The following is a 7,226-nucleotide window of genomic DNA, read 5'->3' on the forward strand; positions in this document are numbered from 1 at the left end:
ATGTACAGTGCAGCTATTGTCTGAGCTTTTCAACAATCCTACTACATGCATTCACATTTTTGGCAAGGCAGGGCAAGTTTATTTGTGTAGCACATTTCATGCACAAGACAATTCAAAATGCGTTAAATAAAATATTAAAAGCATTACAGATGGTGCAAAGAAAGCATTAAAAGTAGTAAAAGGCAGCAACAAATAGCAAAAATCATAATAAAATCATAAATTACATTAAAATGATTAAAATCAAGATAAATGAAAAGTTATTGTACAAATTCCATAGATAGATGCATGAGAAAAGAAATGTTTTTAACCTGGATTTAAGTGTCTAGATTTGGTGAAAGGTTAATCTCCACAGGCAGTTTGTTCCACTTGTTTGCAGCATAACAGCTAAATGCTGCTTCTCCATGTTTAATCTGGACTCTGGTCTGGACTAGTTAACTAGAGCCTTTGGATCTAAGAGCTCTGCTAGGTTTATATTCTCTGAACATATCACAGATGTATTCTGGGCCTAAACCTTTCTGGGATTTTTAAACAATCAGATGGATTTTAAAATTCTGTCAATGACTGGAAACGCGTGTAAAGATTTCAAAACTGGTGTGATGTGTTCAGATCCCTTAGTCCTGGTTAAAATCTAGCAGCAGCATATGGATGAGCTGCAGATGTTTAATGCTCTTTTTAGGAAGTCCTGTTAAAAGACCATTACAGTAATCCAGCCTACTGGAGATGAATGCATGGATGAGTTTCTCTTGATCTTTCTGGGAGAGTAAATTTTTAATTCTGTTAATGTTTCTGAGTTAAAAAGCTGTATTTGTGACAGCTTTGATGTTTCTCTTCCACATCTGAATGGTCTGAACAGAAACCTGGAATTCCTCATCTAAAGTTATATTAAAAGACGGTCGTCACTCTGAGTCCGGGTTCTTTGACCTGATTGTTTGTTGTGTTTGTATTTTAGTAATTTTTTGTTCTGTGAACTATGAAACCAAACTGAAGCCCTTTTTTCTATATTTCTGCTAAATTCATTTGCATATTTAAAAAGGAAAACTGCCTTATATTTGATTTTTATTATTTAATTTTTTTGTTTTGTTTTAAACAACAACCAATTGTTTTTTTTGTCTTTTAATTTTCAACTCTAAGTGGAAATTCCAATGACCAAAACACACAATGACACTACATACACTTTTTTTTGGCACACAAGTAAATTCCAAGCAATAGATGGCCTGTCTTTCTTTAGTGAAACACATAAACAACATAAAGCAGAATCCCAAACTATCTAAGACACACACACACACACACAGACACACACATACAAGCTTTTAGTTGAGATTTAAAGCAACAAGGAGAATTTTCCAACTTTACGCCCAGATGGAAACTGTTGCCCAGTCTGGGACCGAGGACAACAGGTGTACTGTCTCCCCTTGTTCTCTGCTGAGAGTGAAGAACAACTATTAGTCTTTGATCAAAAGATCTGAGGGCTCTAGTAGTATATAAGGCTTCGGAAGTTCATTGATGTATTGTGGAGCCAGATTGTTTACTGTTATAATCAAGAAGGATGGATTTAAAATGAATTGTAAATTGGGGGGGGGGTGGTTACTGAGATGAAAACCATCACTATGTGAGTGCGGTATGTCTTGCAGCAGAGTTTTGGACAAACTGTAATTGGGTATCAGAATGTTTGCTTAGACAGAAAACAGAGAGACTCGTCTATGCATGGTGACTTATGATAATTAAAACAGCTGAAACTAGTTGAATTGAAAAGACTTAAAGTGCTTAGTTTTTACTCAAAACTTTTGTAATATTTTTTGGACTTCAGGGTTTGTCTACTAGTTGTTGATCTTAAAAATCTGCTTCTCTAGTACGCCCAGTAGATTTGTAGAGGAGAATGCATTTTAAATCACATGCCATCTATTTGTTGTTTATTTATTTATTTGTGTCTTCTTTGTTATAAAAATAGCATTTTTTGTTAAATGTTATCTATTTTTTCTTTCTTCTGTCACATTCTTCTTTATATGAAAGGACCAGCTGACAATCTGCTTTGAATTTCAAAACCTATTTTCAGACTGAGTCATCAAGAGTATAAAATTATTAAAACAAACAAAAACAAACAACAAAAAAGTGCATAGTACCTTTTATATGCATACACATGGAGCTACAACAGTGTGCCTTTTGGTGTGTTTGTCCCCACAATGTAATATTTCATCCCATCGTTAGCTGGCAGCAGCATTGGCCCCTGGCTGTTAGTGCAGCGGCAAGAGGCACACATTAGACCTGCTGAATTTGGCGGCAGATGGCAAAACCGTGTGCTGTCCCATGGGGTGGCAGCCAGCTGGCCTCTCCTTGCCTCTGAGACTAGGGTGACCAGTAAAGTTGCTACTTCTGTACATGGAAATGAACAAAAAGGCAATAGTCTTCTTGCTTCCTACTGTACATTTATTGTGAATTAAGTCTTTATATTAAGTCAAGTCATAATTTACTTAAACAGATAGAAAGTGATTTGGTATGGTTTATTTACTGCATATGCTATTGTTTCATTTGTGTCATCACTCAGTAATGTAATCACTCACTGAATTGGTGTTAAACTTAGTTTCAACAATATACAGGATCTAAGCTCGCGGGCCTGTTCCACAAAGTGGGTCGCGTTGAAACTCTGACTATGTTAACCCTGAGTTGAGGGAAACTCAGGGTTTTCTGTTTTCCATTCCAGACCTCCATTCCAAACTCCAGAAATTCCAGATGGATACCTCCACAATCGCCTGGATTTATGACTACCTAACAAACAGACCACAGTTTGTGAGATTGAAAGGTTGTGTGTCTGAAATGGTGGTCAGCAGCACTGGAGGAGATCAATGAACTGTCCTCTCACCATTTCTTTTGACACTTTACACCTTAGGCTTCCAATACAACTCTAAATCCTGCCATCTGCAGGATTACTCTGGTGACTCTGCAGTGGTGGGGTGTATCAATGATGGACAAGAAGGTGAGTACAGAGAACTGGTCAGTCAATTTGTGAGATGGTGCGGAAACAGTCACCTCATCTTGAACACAAACAAAACAAAGGAGATGATTGTTGACTTCAGGAGGAACAGGAGCAAACAAAAAACTGTTTACATCCTGGGAAAGGAGATGGAGGCAGTGGAGGAAAACAAGTACCTTGGAGTTCAGCTAAACAACAGAAAAGACTGTAACCGCAACACAAAGGACATCTACAAGAAAGGACAGAACACCCTACTTCTTAAGGAAGCTGATATCATTCTATGTCTGGACCAAGATGTTGCATATCTTCTATAAGTGCAGTGCCTTTTCAGAATTGCGCTGGGGCAGCAACATGCAAATCAGACACTTAAAAAGAAGTGTTGATTTTGGCAAGATATCTCAGTTTTAGCCTTAGATTTAGTATTTAGGACAAAAATGCTTATTAGTTTTAGTCACATTTTAGTCATTTCTAAGTTTGATCATTTTAGTCCAGTTTTACTCGACAAAAACCCAAAAAGGTTTTAGTCTAGTTTTAGTCAAATAACAAAAAAGTATTAGTCTTTTAATTTAGGTCAATAATACGTATTAAAAAAAAGGTGGAATCAAGGTTCACAGGTTATAACAAGTATTGTAATTCATAAAACAAGTTAACCTTAATGCTTTAATAACCAGATCCTTTACCTGATTGATAGATTTAGCCTAGACTTTCCCATCAATAGGGATGCAATGCCGCTGTGCTATACTTGATTGCTGTTGGGCTAAAACCTTTTATTTCTATATTTCAACTTTTTCATGAATTGATGCCCTACTTCATCATACAAAAATGTGACACAAGAAAATAGCAGATCTATAAGTTCAAAATATAGCAACACATTGTGAGCTTCTTGTTTGGCTATTTTCATCAACAATTAAAAAAAAATTAGAAGTAATGGTTTTAGGCCTAGAAGGTATCTCAACCAATAGCAAATACTTTCTGATCTACTTAGGGTTATGCATTGCACAGATAAAGTTCTAACTGTAGAATCAATTACTCCAAAAAAGCAAAGAGCAACAGCATCCTTACTTGTGTGACTGTAGCTTTATTTCTGAGAATTTTCTGAAGTGCAACACTCCACCCTGAACATACACATGCCCAAAATATAAGCAATAGATATATTGCTTATATACTTGACCTAGTCCACCAGTGAAAATATGTTCATATATCGTTTTGTCGCTTCCGACCACCAAACCCCTTCGTCGACACTGCCGCCATGATTCATCTATGAATGAATAAACTGCTTGTCTGTGTGGTGGGCGTGGCCAAGGTTCAGCATCATTGCTGACTGACAGATTGCGCTCACTATAGGCAGAAATGTCATGTATTGAACATTTTCGTATCGTTCTGTCTCGTCAACGAAATCTCACAAACGCCTCATCATGTTGTCGTCTTCAGAGAGCCATTTTTAAATCGTAAATGTATTTATATAGCGCTTATATAGCTCTTTACTGTACCTGGAACAATACCCAAAGTGTTTTACATCATACATCACATTCACCCATTCACACACACATTCACGCACTGATGGCGGAAGCTGCCATGCAAGGTGTCGACAGGAGCACCATTAAAAATGCAAAACATTTCTGCCTTGCATCAGGAGCAATTAGGGGTTCAGTGTCTTGCCCAAGGACACTTCAACATGAACTCAACGTGGCCGAGGATCGAACCGGCAACCCTTGGGTTACAAGACAACCGGTCTACCTTGCTGAGCCATGCCGTCCGTTTTTAGCTTGTCACCGTCTCATTATATTCATGAAAAAAAAGGTTTGTCAACAAAATCAATTTGTCATTGTTATCATTGATGAAAACAACACACTGTTAACAATGGTGTGTTGAGTTATGAGGAAACTTCTCACACATGATTGAAATCACAATTCCATAAACCTGTGATGGGTAGAACTCTGCTGTCGGCCTCTCTGTATCGCAGCAGGCGGTGTCTCTTCACTGTGTTCTTCCTCATCCTGTGAAAGGAGATTAGTCTTAGTCTGCCTGTCTGTCTGTCAATTTAGCATATTAGGTGAGAGGACATATACTGTATGAGTTAAGACAGGAGGTTTAAATCACTAGATTTAGAAATAGCCACTGAATATTTTTGTATAGCAATGAAATAGACATATCAATTACTTTACTTGTTACTGCATTTGAAAAGTAACTTCACTACTTATTACTTTACCATTTCTTTATTCACCATTTAGATATGGACAAAAATCATCACTGCCTGTCTGTATAGTGTTTACTGTATATTGTAAACAAATTGCCTTTAAAACCATAAGAACAATATCCTTGTTTGTGGGAAGAAATAGGCACACTTGTCTCATAATCATTTTATCTAGTATTTTTCTAAACCTGGGCGATTCAATAGCTGACAGGGGGAGCATGTCTTCTACAATGAACCCTGCAAATAGCTTGTTAATTTCTGTCTGTGTTACCGGCTGCTTCGCTCCAGGAAATGTTGAAAAAAGCTTAGCTTGTTTCGGCGGGTCGGCTGCTGGATGACTCCTTTCATTGACCAGCGAGCAGGATCTTTTGCCACAAGTTTGGACTGAAACTGGACTGAACTGCAAATAATGTGAATATTGCCACTGACCAAAAGCCTGTATCTCAGACTCTCCAGCTTAATTTTTCTTTCTCTTTAGTTGCCGCACAATCAGCTACGTCACGCAAATCAATCCCTATGGCAACATGCCCAGGCAAGTACACAAACAGGCAGCAGCATGCGCATACCACTTAAAACAGATCAGAACTTTACACATAGGCAAACACGGCTCGAGTAACACAGAAAAACACATTCCCGTAGTCCAGTTTTTGTTACCAATATTTTAAGTGTAATGCATTACTTTACTTCATTACCCATGAAAATAATATTGTTACTCCCAACACTGATCGTGGCCTAGTACAGTAAATTATCTTTCTAAAAACTGTCTTTATTCTTCATTTTCAGTTGCCTACATGTGTGTTTTTCCCAATGGGATGGAACCTACATGAAGCTAAAACTTTGTTCTATCCAAATATTTTAAGCCACGTGCTCCAGTTTTAATTAAGTTGCATATTCAGTCAGCAGAATAATGGATTCCAACTTCCACATTAACTCAGGCAGCCATTTTCTTCCATGATGCTTCTCTCTCCTTAGCACAGCACCAGCATTTCCTTGTTTATGAATAACCTTGTCATCTAGCCAAAATGCTTCAATAAAACCTTCTTGTTCCAATCAAGTTAAAGGACTAGCTTTTTGTCAGTGGTTGCCATAGTGAATCCAAGTATTGGTGTTCCACTGATGATGGCCTTTTGTTGTGGGTTCCAACTCTGGGTAAAGATGCTCAGCTGTTCTGGAACTGAAAACTCAGAGGGGCTGAGTTATGACGAGGGCAAAACTGCTGCGCTATTTAACATTTGCTGCGCAGTTTTGCTCTGGTTATGTTTCTACGATTAGCGCCTGATCTATTAAGACTGCTCCTGTTATCATTTGCGGAGCAAACAGCAGTATTTAAATGAGGATTTAGCGGCGCTGTTTGCTCTGTCATGTAAGGTTCTGGAGAGCAAGGAAACCGCAAACGCAAAATTAACTTTTATCCGATAGAAGTTGAGACAAATAAAGGAGACAAATAAAAATATTGCGGAAGTCGAGGAAAAAAATCTAAATGTCACCAGAAATGCTGCAATATAGTTTCATATTCAAGTTCAATTTATTTATAAGGCACACTAACAACAACCTTTAGGAACCAAGGTATTGTACATATAAAAACATGCAAGGAACAAATAAGAAATAATAAAGGTTTAAAAGCTATAAAGAAATAATAATAATAATAATAATAATAATAATAATAATAATAATAAAAGACAGGCATGATAAAGTCTTTAAACTTATCCAGCAATTCTAATATTGCAACGCTGGATCGTCTCCACAATCCTCTTCTCTGGCATTCTAAATATATTAATATAATAGAAAAAAATGCATTATCTTAGTCGCCTTTCATGGTGTCTGTGCCTCCTCCTTAAAATTATTACTGCAGCCATTGCGCGTATACTGTTGTGCCAATTAGCACCTGCTTTTCAGAAACGCTATTTTTAGAGCAAACATAAACACCGCAAACTATTTGCGGGCTACATGAATCCCACTGCTGCGCAAACCAGATTTATTTGCATAGTCTCCTCCCACTAATGTGCACTTTCTGGCCGGAACGCCCATAATGCATATGCAGTAGCTTCAGAAACGCAAAGTGGA

This window comes from Melanotaenia boesemani, chromosome 19, assembly GCF_017639745.1.
Source record: "Melanotaenia boesemani isolate fMelBoe1 chromosome 19, fMelBoe1.pri, whole genome shotgun sequence".
In the NCBI taxonomy this organism is placed as follows: Eukaryota; Metazoa; Chordata; class Actinopteri; order Atheriniformes; family Melanotaeniidae; genus Melanotaenia; species Melanotaenia boesemani.